Source organism: Triturus cristatus, chromosome 3_2, assembly GCF_964204655.1.
Source record: "Triturus cristatus chromosome 3_2, aTriCri1.1, whole genome shotgun sequence".
In the NCBI taxonomy this organism is placed as follows: Eukaryota; Metazoa; Chordata; class Amphibia; order Caudata; family Salamandridae; genus Triturus; species Triturus cristatus.
Window position 1 is genome coordinate 1217901705 of NC_140584.1, and position 23289 is coordinate 1217924993.

At 49.5% G+C, this 23289-nt stretch overlaps 1 pseudogene; it reads left to right on the forward strand.

The window, feature by feature from the left end:
- The first annotated feature begins 8215 nt into the window (after positions 1–8215).
- Positions 8216–12392, forward strand: LOC146859495 (T cell receptor alpha variable 3 pseudogene; annotated as a pseudogene).
- The last annotated feature ends 10897 nt before the right edge of the window (positions 12393–23289 follow it).

The following is a 23289-nucleotide window of genomic DNA, read 5'->3' on the forward strand; positions in this document are numbered from 1 at the left end:
GCTGTATCTATTACAACAACCTGCGTTTTGACGTACAGAATTTATAGAAACGATGGAGTGCACTTTACAGAGGAAGGCAAACGGATGTTTATAAGCAACCTGAAACTCTGCATCCGGTCTTATTTGTACCTTTCATATACCCACAATCCCACAAAATACTGTTAATTTTCTTCATGAAGATCCTTTTTTTCAGTTTTTGAGAATCTTCACGACAACATTGCGATTGCCACAACTATATTGGAAAATCACAAAACAAAAGCAGATATTCAAAGGCCACCAGCACATGCAAAAAAATAACTAATAAAATCCATTCTAACTATTGCACTACACATATTACTATATACATGCTTCTTTAAAAATGTTTAAACACATGTTTTTGTACTAAGTTTCTTTAAAATCCATCTTTAAGATCTATTTTCCATTTTTGCGGTTATTCGTGCCTTTTCCATGAAGTGAAACACACATATATGCACAGATGTTGCAGGATTTTACACACTAGGGGTTTATTACTGTACACATCAAACTCATGATTTTCCAGTGTTTTTCTAGAACAACCATCTCTAAAACCTATTTTCCATTTTTGGTGTGCAGACTGGAGATCACTTTTACGTCAGTAATCGTTATCCCTGTCGATACGTTGTGAAATCCTTAAAGCAAAAGCAGGAATTCAATAGCCACCACCATATTCAAAAATTATATCTATATAATTGATTCAATCAACCCCAGTTTGCGCTCGGACGGGGCGGCGGGCAAAATGGCGGCCGCGCTCCGTCACTGACATCGGAGCGCCGAGAGCTGCCCCACCACCCGGAGGTGCCTGTGACACAGCGGGAGGCGGCCTGCTTTCCCTGGGGACGCTGGGCAGTGGCAAGTGAGAGCAGCCGCGTTGGTGGTTGCGGAGCGGTGCGATTTCCACAGCGCCCAGTGCTGGTCGCCTGACCCCAACATGGCGGCGCGCGCTACATCCAACGGGTCGAGAGGCTGAAACCGGCCGCCGATGGAGATCAGCGTTTGGGGTCTCCTGCACTGGCAACCCGCTAACCTGGCCTTGGAGGGTACTCTTGGTGCTGGAGGGCAGAGAGGGTGCGGAGCCTGTCTACTAGAGAGAGCATGCGAATGTGAGGAAGGCCCTGGGGACAGTGCTCGTGGAGGCCAGCGCTCTTTGTGGAGGACGAAGCCTGCGCTTCCCACGGTGGCTGAGAACTGCGTCTGCGCACCTATAGCACCCGCTGAGTGCCCTAACCGGGAGCTGGAGCTGTTCTGTCGACTTGCGGGGAGCTGCGGAGGCTTTGGGAACCTACTGGTTGGTCTTGCGAGAGGGGTACGACTGCCTGCATGAGACGGTGACGGTCGGGAGGAGTGCGACCGGAGGATCGTGGGAGTGTGCACTCTGGGCTGGCGAACCTGACGGACACGCTCTGCAGCGGAGCCCCAGAACTGGTCCCCTCTGTGGTCCCCCACTAGAGGCTTGGTGTGTCCCGCCGCGACTGGTGCGGATGGGCCGTACATCCCGCCGGAGGGGCTTCACGGCCTTGCATGAAGAATCCACGGGGCGACAATCGGATGAAGGGGAGGATATGGCGGAACAGCGAAGCCACGATGGGGCGGAGGGCCCCACGTTAGGGGATATCATGCAGGCCATCACCTCCTCGAGAGAAGCTTTTGAGACCAAGATGGATGCCATAGGGGTGGACCTTAATCTCCTGAAGGATGACCACCGCAAGTTAAAGGAGCGGGTGAAAATCACTGAGACGACCCTGGCGGAGGTTCCGGACGCGATCTCTACCCTGCAGCGCTCCCTGAAAGTGGTGGAGGAGAAGGTCCGGATCTTGGAGGTGCGTGCAGAGGACAGCGAAGGGCGCTCCCCCAGGAACAACCTGCGCTTAGTGGGGGTCCCGGAGCGGGAGGAAGGAGACGACGCTGTTCGATATCTGGAGAACTGGCTGCGGACCGAGGTTGCCCCTGAGGGACTCTCCCCCTTCTTCGCCCTGGAGCGCGCGCACAGGGTTCCAGCCTGACCACCGAGGCCGGGTGCACCCCCGATACCGGTGGTTGTGCGGTTACTTCATTACCGCGACAGAGACCACATATTGCAGCAGGCCCGAGGAAAGCAGAACCTCCAAATTGCGAATGCTAGGGTGATGATTTTCCCGGACTTCACCAGGGAGGTGCAGAGACAGCGTGCTTCCTTCCTTGTCTTGAAGCGGAAGCTTCGACAGTTGCGATTACCGTACGCCATGTTGTTCCCCGCACGCCTCAGAGTAGTGGATGGTGCGACTACTCATTTTTTCACCACACCACAAGACGCATGGCAGTGGCTGGAGGCACGAAAATCGGGATCGGGGGGGTCTTCTGCGGGGGACACAGCGGAACGCAGATCACCTGAGGCTTCGCACTCGCAGAGATCTATGTCCCCGCCCGGCCTCCAATTGGAAAGAGATAGGGCGGTGAGGGCGGTTGCAGAGATTAGCCGTGGTGCCCTTGCTCTACTGTTGCTAGCCGGGATGTAGGTGGCCTTGTGACTTTCCCGGCCGGCAGCACAAGCGGAGACTCTGAGCTTGCACTTCCTGTGGTTACACCACAGACAGCGGACCTCTTCATGTGAACTGGTTCATTGATGCCGGGGGCGAACGGGCCAAGCTCCCGCTGGGGAGCAGCGACTGCTCGGACTGAATGCTGGGGGCAGAGGGGGGGAGCCTCTTGTTCAGACTAATGATTGGGTCCCTTCCTCCTTGCTGTAGGCGGGAGGGGTGCCTGGGGGAGCTCTGGGTCCTATTGGGTCAGCACACGCCTCACATCGTTTAGTGACCGGTTGATCGTTGCATTGGTTTGGATGGGAGCTAGTTTGAATGTACCTGTCCTGGGGAGTGGGAGTTGGGAAGTTTCTTGGGGTTGGGGGGGTTTTACAGGGGATTGGCATGCCGCCGAGGTGGGGCAGGAGGGAGGACCACTACGATTCCAGCTATGGGTTCCACCGTAGGGCTTAAATGTATGTCATTGGTGAGGAGGGGGGTACAGATTGCTATGCTGCAGGAAACGCATTTGACGCAGGTGGAGGGGGCGGCGTTGCAGCGTAGATGGAGGGGGCAGTTGTTCCACGCCTCATACTCGGCCTTTTCCAGGGGTACGTTAATTTGGATACAGGCGGGGGTCCCGTTTCAGAGCGTTAGGCAATTGATTGACCCAGAGGGTAGATACGTGGTGGTGGCGGGGCGGCTGGACTGTCGGGATATAGTGTTGGGGAGCATCTACGCCCCCAACGTAGCTCAAGCTGACTTCTTTCAGCGCCTGTCCGGGAAGCTGGCTCCCCTGCTGACGGGTCCGGTGCTGTTGGGAGGGGACTTTAATTGTATTCTTGATGTAGTCCTGGATCGGTCTCACCCGCCTCTCCCGGATGCTCCCGCGCATAGGCTTGCTGTGACTAGGCGGGCATGGCAGGACCAGTGGGGACTGACAGATACTTGGAGGGCTCACCACCCGACGGACAGGGACTATTCTTTCTTCTCTGGGCTGCATGAGCTACATGTTCGCCTGGACTCATTCCTCTGTTCCCCAGGGGTACACAGAGGGGTTACCCACAGCGAATATCTGAGCAGAACGATCTCTGATCATAACCCGTTGTTACTACTGCTGGATTGGACGCGGGCAAGGCCTGCCATTCCTACTTGGCGGCTGCGTCCGGAGGCGCTCGACGATCCGGTGTTTGGGGCCTCGATCGGATCGGCGATAGACGACTATTTTTTAGCAAATACGGGGTCTGCGTCGAGCCCGCTTATTGAATGGGACGCGTTCAAAACTGTAATCAGAGGGCGCTGCATTGGAGAGGTGGTGGGAGTCCGCAGGGTGCTGACACGGGAGGTGTGCATGGCAGAGGACAGGCTTCGGGACCTGGAGAAGGAGAGGCAGGAACGGCCTGACAAGCAGGGGGACCTGCTTACGGCACGCGAGGAGGTGGCAACGCAGGTGGAAAGGCTGCGCTCCTTTGATTACAAGGCTTATACCACCCGGGCCCATGCGGAACGGGACAAATCAGGGGCGCTGCTGGCATGGTTGGCGAACCCGGCATGCAGAGGCACGCCGATTCTGGAGATTAGGGATCAGGAGGGTGTGGCGTATTACACTCAACAAGCCATTAATATGCATTTCCTGGACTACTATACCACTCTTTATCAGAGTAAGATTGCTCCTGGGGCTGCCGATAGAGTGGGGTTCTTAGAGGGGATAGAACTCCCCCAGCTGGATAATGAGACGGCGGAGGAGCTTGGTAAAGATGTTGAGGTGGGAGAAGTGCGCAGCGCCATCAAACATATGGCTAGGAACAAGACTCCGGGGACAGATGGCCTCCCGGTGGAATTTTATTCGGCATTTGTGGATGCCCTGGCCCCGAAGTTAGTCGTAGTGTATAGCACAGCCCGTAGGGAGGGTTGCCTTCCTGCTTCCACGTGGGAAGAAATCATTGTGCCTCTCCTTAAGCCGGGAAGACCGCCCTGGGATCGGACCGCCTATAGACCCCTTGCGATACTTAACCTGGACTATAAGATACTCAGTCGAATTCTTGCTAGTCGGTTAATGGCCCACATGTCAGCGTTGGTCCATGAAGACCAGTCGGGTTTTATCCCGACAAGGAACACGGCGATGAATATCAGGAGATTGCTACGTGTCCTGCGGGCGGACACCTACTGTGGGGAGGAGGCCTGTATCTTTGCAGTTGATATTGAGAAGGCCTTTGATAGGCTGGAATGGCCATATCTTTTTGCGGTCCTGAGGGCGTTTGGCTTAGGAGAGCGCTTCGTGGAATGGACTGCTATCTTGTATAATAACTCTACTGCCAGGGTCCGAACGGGGGGGCTGTCACCGCTGCTCTTTGCCTTGGCAATGGAGCCCATGGCTGTTCGGGCACGATCGGGACGTCACTACCCGGGGCTGGTAGTGGAGGGACAAATGCACCACATAGCGCTGTATGCCGATGATTTACTACTTTTTCTGACCGACTCGAAGGAGGCCCTCCGGGGGGCCAAGGGACTGTTGCACTCTTTGGGAGAGGCCGCAGGGCTTCGTGTGAACTTGTCCAAGTCCTGTCTTTTCCCGACTCGCCCAGGCAGGGCTGATGCGCAGCCGGCGGAGGGGGTCCCGTGGGAGGCTCGCTGCTTGCCTTACCTTGGAGTCCAGATCTAGCACAACCCTAATGACATGCTGGAGGGTAACATAGGGCGGGCCATACGTAAGGCTAAGGCCTGTTTTGAGTTTTGGGGACAGCTCCCATTGTCGGTAGCGGGCAGGGTTGCCTTGATAAAAATGGTCACACTGCCCAAACTCCTCTATTTCTTTGGGACGCTGCCAATCTGGGTCCCAGCGCAGGTGTTCGCGCAGCTCAACACATTGCTCACAGGATTCTTATGGGGTGCAGGGCGTCGAAGGGTGGCCCTGATCACCATGCAGCACCCCAGGGCGGAGGGGGAATTTGCCTTGCCGGATCTAGAGGCGTATTATCACGCAGCGCAGTTCCAGTGGTTCACTAAGTGGATGGTGGGCAGACTTTGACATCGAGAGGGGGCTGATGGGCCGGACCCTTCTTTGGCGCTTCTATCCCGGGTACTGCTGTGCTTACCCACAAGGAATAGGGAGCTCCCGACCGACTTACAGGTGGTGCGCAAGTGCTGGAACCGTTTGGATAGTGCAAGTAAGACAGTGCATTAGTGAGAGGTACAGTAGTGCAAGCATCACAGTGTTAAATAGAGGTAAAAAAGTGCAAGTAGGACAGTGTTCATAAGAGATAAGATAGTGCAAGTAGGGCAGTGGGTTAGTGAGGAATAAGGTAGTGTAAGCAGGACAGTGTGTTTGGGAGACGTAATGTAGTGCAAATAGGATAGTTAATTAGAGGTAGGTTTGTGCAAGAAGGACAGTGTGCTAATGAGAGGTAAGGTAGCACAAGTAGGATAGTGTAAATGAGAGGTAAGGTAGTGTAATCAGGACAATGTGTTAGTGAGAGGTAAGGTCATGCAAGTAGGACAGTGTTAATGAGAGGTAGGTTTGTGCAAGTAGGACAGTGTGCTAGTGAGAGGTAAGGCAGTGCAAGTAGGACAGTGTGTTACTGAACTGTAAGGTTCTGCAAGCAGGACAGTGTGTTAGTGAGATGTAAGGTTCTGCAAGTAGGACAGTTTGATAGTGAGAGGTAAGCTAGTGCAATTAAGACAGTGTGTTGTTGAGAGGTAAGGTAGTACAAGTATGACATTGTGTGATGAAAGATAAGGCAGTGCAAATAGGACAGTTTATTAATGAGAGGTAAGGTAGTGCAAGTAGGGCATTGTGATAATAAGATGTAAGGCAGTGTAAGAAAAACATTGTGTTAGTGAGAAATAAGGTAGTACAAGTAAGAGAGTGTGTTAATGAGAGGTAAGGTACTGCAAGTAGGACAGTGTGTAAGAGAGAAGTAGGGTAGTGCAAGTAGGACAGTGTGTAAGTGAGAAGTAGGGTAGTGCAAATAGGGCAGTGTTGTAAGTAGGACAGTGTGTTAGGGAGACAAAAGGTAGTGCAAGTAATTAGTAGTGTTAATGAGAAGTAAGGTAGTATAAGTAGGATAGTATGTGTTTGCTAGAGGTAAGATAGTGCAAGTAGGACAGTTTAATTGAAAGGTAAGGTAGGGTAAGTAGGACAGTGTTAATGAGAATTAAGGTAGTTCAAAAAGGACAGTGTTATTGAAAGGTAAGACAATGCAAGTAGAACAGTGTTAATGAGGTAAGGCAGTGAAAGTAGGATAGTGTGATGTAGAGTGGTACAGTAGTGCAAGTAAGCGAGTGTGTTAGTGAGAGATAAGTAAGTGCAAGTAGGACACTGTTAATGAGAGGTAATGTACAGAAAGTAGGACAGTGTGTTAAGAGAAGTACAGTACAGCATGTAGGACAGTGGTAATGAGAAGTAAGGCATTGTAAGTAGGACACAGGCAAGCGCTAAAACTGTTTCTTAAACTGTGTTCTTAACCCCACTGTTTTAATACCTTGTCAACCGCCCGGGGGCTTTGCATTGCAGCTTCTTGCTTCCCGTTCAACCGCGGCTTGTGCCGTTTGTGTGGAGGAAGCTTTTTCTTACATGTATTTCCTGATTGCTGTAGCAAGCAGCACTTAGCAGTCTAGCTGCTCCATTTACATCACTTCCAGCCGGCTATATCAAGCCAATGGTCGCGCCCATGGCGTGACAAATGCAAGCCCTTATGCGCCCGTCTACGCCCAGCCATCGCCAGGACCTCTGCTTTTCCATCAGCAGATTCCAGGTACCCTCTAAGATTGGTGTACTCCTCTGAAATGTTGTATAAAATAGACAAACTAAACAGAGCAAATGTCCATTTAGATCCTTGCTGTAATAACATCTACACATCACAGCTAGATGGCCTTGGGGCCTGTCTAAAGGGTAGATTTCATTGTGCCCCTGAGCCCCGTAAAATAACCAACAAACCCTCAGAGCCTAAAAGTGCACATAAACATCTGACAGCACAAGTAGGACAGTGTTAATGAGGTAAGGTAGTGCAAGGAGGAGAGTTTTATAATGAGAGATTAGGTAGTGCAAGTAGGACAGTGTGTCAATAAGAGGTAAGGCAATGCAAGTAGGGGCAGTGTGATAATGGGCCATGTGTATGAACACATCTTCCCATAGACACAGAATGGGTAAAGCCCTTTGATACATATGGCCCTACAGAGAGGTAAGTTAGTGCAAGTTAGACATTTTGTATGTTGGTGGTTTGGAAGTGCAAGTAGGACAGTGTTCTAAAGAGAAGTAAGATAGAATAAGTAGGTCAGTGTGTTCATGAGAGATAAGGTGGTATAAGAAGGATAGTGTGTTAATGAGAGGTAGGGTAGTGCAAGTAGGACAGTGTGATAATGTGAGGCAAGGTAGTGCAAGTAGGAGAGTCTGATAATGAGAGATAAGGTAGTGCAAGTAGGACAGTGTGTCAATAAGATGTAAGGCAATGCAAGTAGGGACAGTGTGATAATGAGAGGTAAGTTAGTGCAAGTTAGAGATTTTCTATGTTGGTGGTATGGTATTGAAAGTAGGACAGTGTTCTAAAGAGAAGTAAGATAGAATAAGTAGGTCAGTGTGTTCATGAGAGATAAGGTGCTATAAGAAGGATAGTGTGTTAATGAGAGGTAAGGTAGTGAAAGATGGACAGTGTGTTAAAGAGACATACAATAGAGCAAGTAGGGCTGTGTTTTAATTAGAGGTAATGTGGTACACGAAGGACTATGTTAATGAGAGAGACAATAGTGCAAGTAGACAGTGTGATTGTGAGAGGAAAGGTAATGCAAGTTTGACATTGTTAATGTGAGGTAAAGTACAGCAAATAGGACAGTGTTAATGAAAGGTAAGTTATCATATGTAGGACAGTGTTAAAGAGAGCTACGGTAGTGGAAGGAGGACCGTGTTAATTATCGGTAAGTTAGTACACGTAGGACATCTTGTTAATGTGAGGTAGGGAAGTGCAAGTAGGACAGTGTGTGCTAGTGAGAGGTAAAGTAGTGTAAGTAGGACAGTGTGTGCTAGTGAGAGGTAAGGTAGTGCAAGTAGGACAGTGTGTTAGCGAGTGATAAAATAAGGTAAGTAGGACAGTATGTTAGTGGATGGTACAGTAATGCAAGTAGGACAGTGAGTTAGTGAACAGTGATGCAGTGTAATAATATTGGTCCGACTCACAAAGGTAACCTTACACTTTAGTGTAAGTTTACTACTTTTCTGTATTCACAAAGGTAAACTTAGACCAAAAGTCTAACTTTATTAGTAGTAACTAAACTTTGTGAATACCGAAAAGTAGTAAAGTTACACTTTTGGTCTAAGTTAAGTGAGTAAGTAAATAAATACATTTATTGTTTCAATTAATAGAAATTGTTACAAAAGGCCGTGCCTGGTGTGTCCTTCCACGCACCTTCTTCAGTCATTAATAAAAACAACATTGTATCATTTCATTTATTACATTTAGAACAATTACATAGGGCATAAAATAGGACGCCATAAAATCTGATATATGCTCGATGGTTTAGGCCTGTGGTCTCCCTTTAGACCAAGGCTCGATCTTTGCTCATAAGTTCTTTAAGCTGACGTGCAGATTTCGCTAATCTTTCAAGTTCCCCGGGGATCTCTTAGTTAAAAAGAAGTTTCATTGCATCTAGGCAGGTACGGGTGCCATATTTTAAAAACAAATGTTTTAGTAAAGTGCAACATGCGTGACTCAATTGAGGGCAGATAAAAACTATGTGAGCCAAAGACTCCTCGTACTGATGGCACAATCTGCAAGAGGACATGCCCTCTGGGGATTTCCAGTGAGTGTTTATGTCTTTTATTGGCCTGACCATTGGTCTGACTGACAGGTTTTGCTTCAGTATTGATTTGTTCAGAGCTCCTTCAAGGTATTGCTGCCAATATTTGTCCTTGTAGGAGCTGGCTAAAATCCCAATGTTGCTGCTAGCGGACTCAATAGCCCCCAAGTTATTTCGCTTGGATAATAGTCTTACTTGTTTCCTTAAAATGGGATTTAGAGATCCCAGTAGATGAATAAAATAACCCCAGTTGGACAGATTAAGGTGCAGTTTAATAAGGGCAGTTGATAGGGAGTCTGACCAAAGATTTTTGCCTTTTGTGAAAAATTCTTTCAGGGTTGCTTTCATTGTGTGTGGGAGAATAAGGCTTGAACGACGTCCGTGCTTATTGGGGATTTTATTGATATTATGGTAGTGCCAAAGCTTACGTTATGTATAGGTCCCAAGATTGCCTTCGGAACCCATTGTACTTTTTTGCTGCGTGTTGAAATTCCTCAAATCCTGGTATGACCAAAGAGGCGAGTATCCAGGTTTCCTGGAGACAGAGCAGGTCCCCTGTCTGCAAAAATTCAAAGGCTGCTCTGGATTTCAGCACATGCACGTTCCATGAAATTATTTTTAGGATCTTGTTTGTTCTACTCGCGAGCCCGTTGAGTCTATCTGTGCTAGGAGCAGTTTGGTTGCCGACCTGGCAGGGTTGTTTCTGTTCCATGCTGGTCATATGTGTAAGACGCGACTTTTCCTCTTTCGATGATTTTACGCCCTGTTGCAGAGGAAGAAGATGAGAAATGTTTTCTCAAGTTGGAGAATGGTGTCGGATAGGTGAATGACAAGTAGTAAAGTTAGACTTTGGATCTACGTTTACCTTTGTGAATACCAAAAAGTAGTAACGTTAGGGCTTGAGTTACAAAGGAAAACTGAGACGAAAGTCTAACTTTACGACGTTCAATATTCACAAAGGACATTTACGAGTACTAAAGTTAGACTTCTGTCGCGGTTAAACTTAAGTTTTAGTCTCAAGTTTGACTGAGTCTCAGTCATTTTGGTCTCAGTTAAAATTAATACCAAAACTTACTGAGGTAGTGCACAAGTGAGACAGTATGCTAGTGTGACTCCTGCCTTTCACCTTCAGGCCAAACATTAGAAATGGATGGGGTTACTCAGCCTTTCAGCCACCTAAGACTGATAAAAGGAGTGCCCATTTACTTCTGTGACAGTAACACCTGCTGTCAGTGCCTTAAGATCATTCTCTCTTTACCACGCCCCGTACTGATGTCTTCCATTAGCTTCATGAGCGCCTCACACTGTTACTTCCACGTTTCTCCTTTCGTTAGTGGCGCAGATATCTCTGCAGCAGTTTCTTGGCGCTTGTACTGAGGCTTAAGGTAGGTTCATCATCTAAGAGCACAGGACTGGGATATTAAAACATGTTTATAAGTGTTCCATTTTTATCAGCCTGTGGATGATGAACAGCACATTACACCTCCTCTTGCGCTTACGACATCAGCAGGAAGTCAGCAGCTGGAACCCCTGGGCATGATGCCAGGGAGGGGCTGAGCTCACTCAGCCTCAGTGCAGGCCGCGGATGCACCAGTTGTAATCTCAGCTCCACCCTGCAGAGATGTCTTCTCCTCTGCAGTACATGGCCCTCCTGCTCCTGGTGACAGGTGTGTAACAGGTTCTATTGTGTGTAACATGGCCCCCCTGCTCCTGGTGACAGGTGTGTAACAGGTTCTAGTGTGTGTAACATGTTCTATTGTGTGTAACATGTTCTATTGCATTTATTTTACTTGGAAAGTCAGGTGTGCATTATGTTTTATTGAGTATAACATGTTCTATTGTGTTTTTTGTTCCTGAGATGTCAGGTGTGTAACATGTTTATTGTGTTTATTTTACATGGGGATGTCAGGTGTGTACCATGTTCTATTGTGTGTAACATGTTCTATTGTGTTTAGTTTACCTAATATTCTTCACTGCTTTCGAAAACTGAGACCAGGGTTGTCAGGTGTGTAACATGTTCTATTCTGTGTAACATGTTCTATTGTGTTTATTATACCTGGAATATCAGGTGTGTAACATGTTATTTTGTATGTAACATATTCTATTCTGTGTAACATGTTCTATTGTGTTTATTTTTGATGGGACAACATCAGGTATGTAACATATTCTACTGTGTGTAACATGCTCTATTGTGTTTATTTCACTTGATATCCTGCACTGCTGCTGTGAGTCCATCTGCAGTTGAAAATAAGAGTTCTCGGATGTTTCTACATAGTCTAGTGGGGTAATGCGCCTGCTGCAGGGATGCCCTGGCAGGCTCCTGTGTGGCAACTGTGCAGATAGCAGGAGCCCGCGCATTATTATAAATACTGTGGTGGGATAATCAGTCTCAGGTGGTTCAAATGAACAGATTTATGGTGGTAAATTACATTTCATTTGTAATCTGCAGCCACAATGTGATGTGTGTTGTTTTGCTAAATTATTACAAATTTAAATATACAAATGGAGATGCAAATAAGTGTCTCTTTGGACCTCAGATGACAATTAAAAACCATGAATATTGACAGCCATTCAAGGATCTTCTGAACCTCTAAATGAACAATGTGTTAAAAGGTTTTATCTTTGTATTGTTCTTTCTGTGTCTGTCTCCCCAATAACACCCCGGGCATTAATGCATAAATACATCCTGCTCAATTTTTACACATTTAACTCTTTGTTTCAGGTAAAAGTGGGGCGCAGTCGGTGTCTCAGTCCCCGGAGAAGCTGCCGGTGTCGGAGGGGCGCCCCCTGTTCATAAACTGCACCTATGAAACTTTCGGCACCCCCTATCTCTTCTGGTACTTCCAGCCCCCGGGTGAAGCCCCCCGAATAATGCTGAATGAATATGGCGAGAAGGAGCAGAGGGGCTTCAGTGCTCCCCACAATAAGACGATGAAGTCCTTTCACCTGCGGAAGGAGAGCAGTGAAGTGGGGGATTCAGGGCTGTACCTGTGCGCCTTGAGGGACACAGTGTGTGATGAGGCGCTGGGAGCTGAACAGAAACCAGTGGCTTTGTCTTCCTCTCTGTACTGTACAGAATCCAGCTGGTGACACTGTCCACAAGCCAGTGACACTGTCCTCCTCTCTGCACTGCATGGAAATCGGCCAGTGACACTGTCCTCTTACTTGCACTGCACAGAAACCTGCCGGTGACACTGTCCTCCCCTCAGTGCTGCACAGAAACCAGCTCCCTGCTCTGCCCTTAAACCAGCTTGTGACATTTTCCTCCTCTTTCCCCTTCTCTGCGCTGCACAGAAACGAGTCAGTGACAATGTCCTCCTTGCCTCACTGCACAGAATCCCGCCAGTGACACTGTCTTCCTCTCTGCTGCACAAAAAACAGCCAGTGACACTGTCCTCTCTACTGCACAGAAACCAGCCAGCGACACTATCCTCCTCTCTGCTGCACAGAAACCAACCGGTGACACTGTCCTCCTCTCTGCCCTGCACAGAAACCAGCCAGTGACACGTTCCTCCTCTCTGGTGGACATAAACCAGCCAGTGACACTGTCCTCCTCCCTGCACTGCACAGAAACCAACTGGTGACACTGTCCTCCTCTCTGCTGCACAGAAACCAACCAATGACACTTTCCTCCTCTGTGCACTGTACAGAAACCAGCCAGTGACACAGTACTCCTCTCTGCAGCACAGAAACCAGCCGGTGACACAGTCCTCCTCTCTGCAGCACAGAAACCAACCGATGACACTTTCCTCTTCTGTGCACTGTACAGAAACCAGCCAGTGACACAGTACTCCTCTCTGCAGCACAGAAACCAGCCGGTGACACAGTCCTCCTCTCTGCAGCACAAAAACCAGCCGATGACACTGCCCTCCTCTATTCACTGTACAGAAACACTGTCCTCCTCTCTGTTGCACAGAAACGAGCAGGTGACACTGTCCTCCTCTCTGCTGCACAGAAATCAGCCAGTGAAACTGTCCTCCTTTCTGTGCTGCACAGAAGCCAGCCGATGACACCGTCCTCCTTTCTGCACTGCATAGAAACCAGTCAGTGACACTGTCTTCTTCTCTGCACTGCATAGAAACCTGCCGGTGGCTCTGTCCTTTCTGCGCTGCACAGAAACCAGTCAGTGACAATGTCCTCCTTTCAGCGCTGCACAGAAACCAGCTGGTGACACTGTCATCCTCTCTGCGCTGCACAGAAACGAGCAGGTGACACTGTCCTGCTCTCTGTGTTGCACAGAAACCAGTCAGTGACAATGTCATCCTTGCAGCGCTGCACAGAAACCAGCCAGTGACACTGTCATCCTCTCTGCGCTGCACCGAAACCAGCTGGAACCAGCCGGTGACACTGTCCTCCTCACTGTCCTGCACAGAAACCTGCCGGTGACACTGTCCTCCTCTCTGCACTACAAATAAACCAGCCGGTGACACTGTCCTCTCTGCTGCACAGAAACCAGCCAGTGACACTGTACTCTTCTCTGTACTGCATAGAAACAGGACAGCGCTGCCAGCACTGTCTCAAGATGAGCTTATCTAGCGCAGCGCCCAGCGCCTCTTTAATGTGCTTGGAGGATGTAAAGTGAAGACATGGCTTGGCAGTTCGGGCTGGACTGTTCCCATGAGGCACAGGGTCAGACTGATTTGCATATGGCCATGTCTGAACTGGGGTGGCAGAGTGGGCTAAAGAACGGTGATGGATCAAATCCAGATCTGTTGACTGGGTGTGAGTGTTTGATTGGTTCTGATGCTCCGTCCATCACCACCCCCTTTTGTACCGCTTTCTTCGCCAGAAGTTGGCAGGGTATGCTCAGACGTGAGTCCCTTGCTCACTTTGCCACTGGATTCAAGCAAGCCTGGCTGAAGACGGCTGAAATGCCATAAACTGGTCCTAGGAAGCTTGTTTCCGGTCCAGGGAAGGCATGGCTTGGCAGTTCGGGCTGGACTGTTCCCATGAGGCACAGGGTCAGACTGATTTGCATATGGCCATGTCTGAACTGGGGTGGCAGAGTGGGCTAAAGAACGGTGATGGATCAAACTCAGATCTGTTGACTGGGTGTGAGTGTTTGATTGGTTCTGATGCTCCGTCCATCACCACCCCCTTTTGTACCGCTCATAGATATGATTGAGCAAGGGAAGGAGTGGTGGGTCATTTCTACTTTCTGTGTTACACAGCCTGGGTGGAAAACTTGCACAGCATCCCATCCCCTGTCTGAGCACAGAACCACGGTGGTCAGACCAATCACAGCGCTCTTGTCATGCTGGTGACAGCACACAGCAGTGTGATGATTGGCTGGGGGAGGCTGGGCACTTCCTGTTTCCTGCATTGTGGACAAAAAGACATAGGAGAGGCGGCTGCTGGGACGGTAAGTTACATTTTCTATTTATTTTCCCTTTCCTTTTTTGCAAATCTCCCCCTCCCCACCATCAATGCCCCATAGCAGCTGCTACTGGCAGAGCGTGAAAAAAGTGACGCTCTGGCGGTGTAAATCTCGGATAAATAAGCCCCTAAATGAGAAATGAATCATGGAACATCCTTCCCCTCCTTCTCTGCACGGCCCCCACCGTGCAGGAGTTCAGAAGAAGCCTTAAAATCTGGCTGTTTGACACGACGATCCCAGCAGCAGAAACCCCCTGCCCCAGGTCCTGGATACCCTCATGGGTGATAAGATGCGCTCTACAAATACTATGTGATTGATTGATTGATCTGAGTCATCTGTTCTAGCGGACCGTTTGCTTGAGGAGCCTCGAGAGTAGTGCAGAAATTAACAATAGACAAATCATTGAGGAAATCTCACATATTCTGTGAATTGAACTCCATTGACCATCACAGTGGTCTTGGGAACACCCTCTCATGCGAACACACCCTTCAGGAACTCCAAAACATTCCTAGCGGTGACGGAATTTACACATCAAGCCGTGACCCACTTAGAAGTGAATTCCACTAAGACAAGGACCCATCTCTCATTGAGTGACAACAAATCTAAAGGACCCACCAAATCCACACCTAGTTTGCACTAAGGTTCATCAGGAATTTGAACTGAGGATAAGGGAACCGTTCTAACCTCTTTAAATTGACAATTTCCAGCGTACTGTAGAAAATCTTTCACAAAACCGCCACCAATAAAACACTCTTATTCTAGCTTTAGTAAGATTTCTGATCAAATGCCCCTCATGGGCCAGATTCACGATGCTCTCACACAACCCTACCAGGGGATTCAGTCTATCCCCTTAGTAGAGTCCACCAATCACTATGCTCAGTACCTTTTTAATATTCCAAAATGCCCTCACATTTTCAGACACTCCACTCAAATTGGACCATACTCCTATGATTTATTCAGACACCTGCTTACGGAATGGATCCTTGTCAGCTTCCAATCCCCACTCGGACTTATTCAAGGTTGATTCCATGACCCACATCACAGGCAACTCCAGGGTTGGACTGGCCATAGCGGGCACCAGGCGTCTTCTCTCCGGTGGGCCAGAAGGGTGGGGGTTTTGGACCAGTGGGGGATGTTCTTTGGTAGTGGGGGCCGGTTTTGCAGCACCAAAAGTGCATGCAGCAGCGGTATTTTCCCCAGGGGCCCTTCCGGGCCGCTTGGACCTAATTGACAGGGCTGGTTTGTGATCCCAGTCTGGCCCTGCCCAACTCGCCCTCTGATGTGCTACCCCCTCCTGAGGGCATCATAGAAAGACAGTCAGCTGGAACATTCCTCTTACCACACAAATAATCAATCTGGAAATTGAATTCCATAAGACTCTCAACCCACCTTTTTATGTGAAGACTGGTATTTTCAACATTCCTGCAAGTAAATATTTGAACAAGAGGCCTATGATCACTCCTCACCACAAAGGGCAAACTCCCCCCAAAAATGTGATTCATGACCCACACACAGGCAGGAGCCTCAATCAATCAATCATTCAGGGGTTTATAAAAAACGCTACTCACCCGTGAGGGTCTCAAGATGCTAGGGGGGGTGCAGCTCCGGATCAGTCGAAGAGCCAGGTCTTGAGGCACTTCCTAAAGGTGTGCTGAGTATCTAATGATGACAGGGAGCTGCGATGTAGGAGAAGACTCTTCCACCCGCTCTGGTTCTGAGGATGTGTAAAGGTCTCTGCCAGGGTTGAGGTCGGCGGAGCAGAGGTTACTTTTGGGTCAGTGGAAGGAGACTCTTTTGTTGAGGGGTTTGGGTCTGATGTTGTGGAGGGATTTGTAGGCATGGGTGAGAAGCTTGAAGGTCACTCTCTTCTCGATGGGGAGCCAGTGGAGGTCTCATAGGTGCTAGGTAATGTGCATGTGTCGTGGTGTTTCAAGGAAGAGTCTGGCTGCGGAGTTCTGTATGGTTTGGAGCTTGTGTAGCAGGGTCTTGCTGATTCCGGCATAGAGGGCGTTGCCTTAGTCCAATCTGCTGGTTATGAGTGTGTGGGTGACGGTCTTTCTGCATTCAGGGGGGATCAACTTGAACGTCTTGCAGAGGATGCGGAGGGAGTTGAAACAGGTGGAGGTGATGACGTTGATCTGGTGGGTCAAAGTGAGGGAGGAGTCTAGGATGATGCCAAAGTTCTGGGTGTGGTCCGTCGGGGTGGGTGAGTGTCCGAGGGCAGGGGGCCACCAGGAACTGTGCCACATAGTGGGGGAGAGTACGAGGACAAGGACCTTTGTCTTCTCTGAGTTCAGTTTTAGGCAGCTGTTGCTCATCCAGGCTGCAACATCTTTCATTCTTTCTTGGAAGATGAGTCTGGTGTCTTCGGGGTTCTCTGTGAGGGAGAGCTGGGTTTCATCGACATAGGATACTATGCTAAGCCCATGCTGTCTGACGATGGAGGTGAGGGGGCCATGTAGATGTTGAAGAGCGTGGGGCTGAGCGAGGATCCTTGGGGTACTCCGCAGTTGATCTCAGTAAGTTTGGAGAGGAAGGCAGGGAGTCTGATCCTTTGGGTTCTGCCAGAGAGAAAGGAGCAGATCCAGTTGAGGGCATTCCCCTGCATGCCGGCGTTGTGGGGTCTGGCTGCAAGAGTCCGGTGGGAGATGGTGTCGAAGGCTGTGGAGAGCTCTAGTAAGATAAGGGCAGCAGTGTGGCCCTGGTTGAGTAGCATGCGGATAGCATCGGTGGAGGATGGTCTTGGTGCAGTGGTTGCTGCAAAATCCAGACCTTGAGGGGTCGACGATGGCGTTCTCTTCGATGAAGGTGGTCAATTGGTGTTAATGAATCACTCGGTGACTTTGGCAGCAAAGTGGAGGAGAGAGATGGGCCATTAGTTTATCAAGTCAGTCGAGTCGGCCGAGGGATTCTTGAGGAGGGGCTTGACCGCTGCCAGCTTCCAGTCATCGGGGAAGATGCCAGTGTCGAGGGAGGCATTGATGGTTTGGCATAATTCAGGTGCTATGGCAGTGGCCACTCTGTGGTAGATATGCAGTGGCAGGGGTCCGTGGGGCTCCTGAGTGGGTGTTCTTTATGGTCAAAGTGGTGTCTTCAGTGGTGGCAGGTCTCCAGGTGGTGATGGTCAGCTGGTTGCCGGTGATGGGGAGGAGCGCGGTGTCCGGAGTCTGTTCACTGAAGTTGTCATAGAGGGCCTTGATCTTCAGGTGGAAGTAGGAGCTGAGCTTGTTGCTGAGGGCCTGAGAAGGAGTGATGTCTGTGGCTTCGCTGGGGGGTTTGGTGAACTGCTGAATGACATTGAAGAGTTCTTTAGCGTTGCTTGCGTTGGTGTGGATTTTGTTCTTGATAAAGGTCTGCTTGGTGGCTCTTATTCGCTGGTGGTATTCGCTCACGGCATCTACAGGAGCGCCTGGCCTCTTGGAGGTCAATGGTGAACCAGGAGACCTTCAGGGGGCATTGTTTGACGGAGTGGCAGAGGGATGCAAGCTTGTCTGCGCAGTTGGCAATACAGTGAGAGAGGAGTTGGCCTAACGGTTAGGGCGCTCGACCTTGGACCTCGAGGAACTGGGTTCGAGTCTCGGTAATGATGCTAAAACACCCTGTGATTCTGGGCAAATCACTTAATCTCCCAGTGCCTAACAAAAAATGAATGTGTGTCCTCATGTAACGTAACTGGTGCTATGTAAAGCGCTCTGATACCTGATTGGATTCGGGTCAAGTTCGCACTATATAAAACTCTGCAAAAAAAAACAACGGTGGTGTAGTTCTTTGGCTGCAGAGTTTGCTTCGGTCGTTGCGGAGGGGGCTCATGGAGGAGGGTGGTGTTGAGTTGTTCCTCTGTGATCATGCTCCAGTTTCTCTGTGGCGGGCGCGGTGCGGGTTTGGGTGCAGTTTTGGTGATGAAGGTGAAGTGTACGCAGTAGTGGTCTGTCCAGAGCAGCTGCGTGATGTGTGTGAAATGGATGTTTGTCCCTCCTGCAAAGATGGGGTCCAGGGTGTGTCCGGCTCTGTGGGTAGGGGTGGTGACAAGCTGCCTCAGTCCGAGGTTGTTAAGGTTGTCAAGGAGGGTGATGGAGTGGTCCCCGATGAGAATGCAGTCCACGGAGGCGATGGAGTGGGGTGCCGTGAGGTCAGCAATGGTGGTGGAGGAAGAGGAGCAGGGTCCGGGGGGTCTGTAGATAAGTGTCCTGCTCAGCGTGGTTCTGGGGCTGGTTTGGATCAGGAAGTGAAGGTGCTCTATGTTGGAGAGGGGGTTGCTCGTGCTAGAGGTGAAGTGTCGGAGGGAGCTCTTGTGTGCAATGGTGAGTCCCCCTCCTGGGCGGATCAGAGATGAGGTCCTTCCTCAGGGATGGCGGTGGCGATGTCGGGGGCCGAGGTGGCGTTGGTCCAAGTTTCCACGAATAAGGTGACGTCAGATGAGAGGGTGTCGAGCAGGTCCCAGATCTCCATGGTGTGTCTGTAGAGGGTGCGTATGTTGAGGAGGATGCATGTCAGGGCTTCGGTGGTGCAGGTGTCCGTTGTGGGTCCTGCAGTTGTGGGAGAGCTGTTGATGGTGAATGATAGTTGGCAGTGTCGGTAGGAGAATTGGCCATGGGTGATGTTCGGCTTTGATCTCTGGCAGTGGTGGTTTCTCCTGTGGCTGAGTGTGAGGAGGACGGTGTAGCGGTGGGGGGCCATAGATCCAGGGTCCCTGGGGCGGGCCACGATCAAGTCACGGATGGGCGCAGACGGGGCTGGCTGTGTAGGGGCCGGGGCCAAAGGGGCAGCAGCGGCAGGAAAACGGCCAAGTGAGGGGGCTGGCAAGGAAAGGCACCTAGAGGGGCAGAGGAGAGGAAAGTAAAAAATAAATAAATTAGAGGGAGAAAATAATGAAGAGGGCGAGAGAATGAATCAGGGAATAATGCGTGCGAGAGTCAGGAGTCAAGTGCAGACAGCTCAGCAGTGTGGTGATTAGAGATTGCGAGCTGCTGGGGAGAGAGCTAACCTAGACCAGAGGTCAAGGTTTCACTCGCGCTCCCCCGCAGCAGCTGACATTAAGTTGGAGAAGGGGCAGGAAGAGGGGTAGGGAGGCGGGAGGGGGCTGTGTAGGGGCGTGGTGATCAGAGATGCGGAGCTGCCGGGGAGATAGCTAACTTAGACCAGAGGTCAAGGTTTCACTTCCGTTACTTAACAGAATAGCAGTTCTCTGCTCCTTTAAGTGAATGCGAGGTGAACGCCACAACATTCTCCTCACCTTTAACTACTGGAGACAGGACAGCACCAAGCCCAGTCATACAGGCATCGATAATGAGAAAGGTCTTTCTTCTCACACCAAAATGCCCCAATGAAGGCATCTCGACAATCTTACACCTGACTTCCACAAAAGCACTCTGAAGACAATTTACAGTTCACCCCTTTCTTCAAGGGCAATTTCAGGGGTTGCACCACACAAAATAGGTAACAAATTTCCCATACAATCTCACTTGGTCTGTTTCACATGGCATAGGCACAACTGTGATAGACTTGGCCAACTCCAATTTTGGCCTGATTCCATCTCTAGAGATTGTGCACCGCAAGTAAGAAACTGTGCCCACCCTGAACGTACATTTTTATCTTTTCACAGTGAGGCCACTGCACTTCAGCTTGGCATCATGCTTCAGTTTGTCTTCTCCAAACACCAGGATAACATCCTGAGAAAACATCACAGATTTGATACATTTCAATACCTCTTTGGTCAACCTTTGGAAACAAGCAGTGACTGCAGCCAATCCAAAGGGCATTCTGACTAACCTGAAAGCTCCAAAAGTTGCGACAAAGAGGTAAGAGATCTGGAACATTCATGAAGCAACACCTGGTGGTAAGCTGCTGAACGATCAATGACACTAAAAACTTTTGCTCCTGCTGGTAAGGTCACAGCCTGATTGATATTCGGCAAAGGAGGACGGTCCACCCTTATACACTGGTTTAGCCATCTGAAGTCCATTATCCTTTGGAGCTAGAAGATTGGGCACCAGCCATTCACATGCTTCAATGTTCTTAATCACACTTAGTTGCAGCAGCTTATCCAGTTCTTCCTGCAGGGGTTGAGGCAAAAGGCGGGGCACCTTCCTGGTCCGATGCACAACTGGCCTGCCACTTGACTTTATGACAATCTAATGCTTGAAAATGTTCAACAGACCAAATGTTGGAAAGTGAAATATTAGTAGTGATAAGTAGGAGTTACCCCTATTAATATGGCCACAAACACAACAAAAGTGGCAGGTAGGGCATAAATAAATTATTCCCTTGCTCAACCCTTTGGTAGCTGGCAACGAGTAGGCAGGCTTAACTTAGGAGACAGGTATGTAAAGCATTTAAAAACACAAATACAATAAATAGGTAGGACACAAAACACAATAAAATTCCACCCCAATTAATAAAATAGTTTAGATTTGTATGAACAAATAGCCACCAAAATGACAAACATCGAATGTAGAGAACTAGAGATCTGAATTTTTAAAGATTAATAGTAAAATTAGCACTTAGAAGCAAATAGTGCTCAAAAGGATAAAACAGGTCATGCTGGACCGGGACAAAGACAAGTGTTCTTTACACCTACTTCCAGAAGTGTTTCTTGATGCATGATAGTGGTCCAAAGCACCAGACAAGGGTTCAGATGCTCTGGTTTGCCTCTTGGGTTCTGGGCAAGGGTGGGCGTAATTTACATAATGGAAATAAGCAGAGAGGCAAGGAGATGGAACCAATCTCCGCACTCTCCGCATAGTTCCGTTACGCGCCGCCCGCCTCCCGCCCGCCTTCCGCCCGCAGTATTAAATAACTTTAAAAAGCACATTTCAAATAACCTTACCTTATCGGCAGCGTCCCCGGGCTTCCATCCGTCTCCATCGCGTCTTCTTCTGGGAACTGCGCATGTGTGGGAGCCCGAGCATGCGCATTCCTGACAAGGACGCGATGGAGATGCATGGAAGCCCAGGGACGTGGGCGGGAGGCGGGAGGCGGGTGGCGGGAGGCCAAGTTCCGTTACGCCCGAGTGTGCAGAGATTTGCCTTGTTTATCAGCCTATATCGTGGAAGGCAGAAGGGGCAAATCTCCACACATTCCGTTTGCGGAACGGAGTTGTCCGCCCACCCCTAGTTCTGGGACTACAACTCCACAGTGAACCAGGTCAGCTAATGGAGCTCTTCACAAACGTTGCTCTAAATTTCACCAAACTAATGGAACTTCTTCCTGAAGTTCCTCCTTCAGGCTTCAAAGTATCCACAACAGCAATGCAGGGGTCTAGAATCTCTGAGATGGTCCTTGGGATGTTGGTACAACATTTTCCGTAGTGCACTTGGCCAACTCCTTAAAGTCTACTTGGCGCACTCCAGGCTGGAGATTTCTTGTAGGAGATGATGCAGGTGAGGTCAGTTAACCTGCAGCTTGCAGGGAGTCCACCCCTTAATCCTTCTTGAAGCAAGGCAAAGTCATTAAAGTTGTAGTTCCAAGTGTTCAGCAGGTGTAGTTCTTCAGAGTGCAGCCCTTTGTTGTGCAGTCCAGGGTTCCATCAAGGCAGTCCTTTTCCTCCCTGTTGTTTTAGGCAGCAGATATGTGGATCTGTGCAGCTCTCCCATATTTATTCACAGTTTCTGGGCATCCAGCAGGGGGGAACCTCTGACCAATGGGATGCAGGGTACCACTTACTCTTACAAAGTGCACCATATTCTTGTCCCAGAAAGCACTATTTTCTCAAAATTCAACATGTCTTTCTTGGGATTAGATCTGGCTAATCCAAAACACTGGTGTGGCTCAGTTTCACTAACACAGCTCTTTCATCCCCCTGACTAATCTAATTTCTCAAGCTCCAGTGTAGCTGGGGGTGTTGGAAGTGGGGGTCAGCCTGGGCTGGTCCCAAATGGTCATTCTCTATTGAAGACCAGTTTGGCTCCCTCACCCCCTTCCTGCCTTTTAGATTCTACAGCCAAAGGTATCCACCCACAGGAATTCCTTGGTCTACTCTGACAGGACATTTCACACCTCATTAAGCAGCTGTGGCTCAGCCTGAGAAAGGCTGGCCAATCAATCAATCAATCAATCAATCAATCAATCAATCAATCAATCAATCAATCAATCAATCAATCAGTCATTTGTTAAGTGTGACTACTTACCCGTAAGGGTCTCAAGGCACTGGGGGGGGGAGTAGGCTCCAGTCCATCAAGGGGGGGGGTCTGTCAAAGAGCCAGGTTTTGAGGTTTCTTGCGAAGATGGGGAGCGATGTTATCTGTCTGAGGTGGAGCGGAAGGGCGTTCCAGGCGAGGGTCGCTAGGAAGGAGAAGGAGCAGCCTCCCAATCTGGTCTTTCTGGTGCGGGGAACTATGGCATAGAAGAGCTGGGCTGATCGTAGGGTCCTCTGGGGAGCGTGGAATTTGAGTTGGCTGTACAGGTATGCTGGTCCTGTGTCGTGGCGGGCCTTGTGGGTGTGGGTGACCATTGTGAAAGTGACTCTAACTTCGATGGTGAGCCAGTGGAGTGTGCGCAGGTGCTGGGAGATGTGGCAGTGTCTTGGCAGGTCGAGGCGGCATTCTGGATGTTCTGTAGCTTGCAGGTGAGGTTTTTGTTTATTCTGGCATAGCGTGCTTTGCCGTAGTCGAG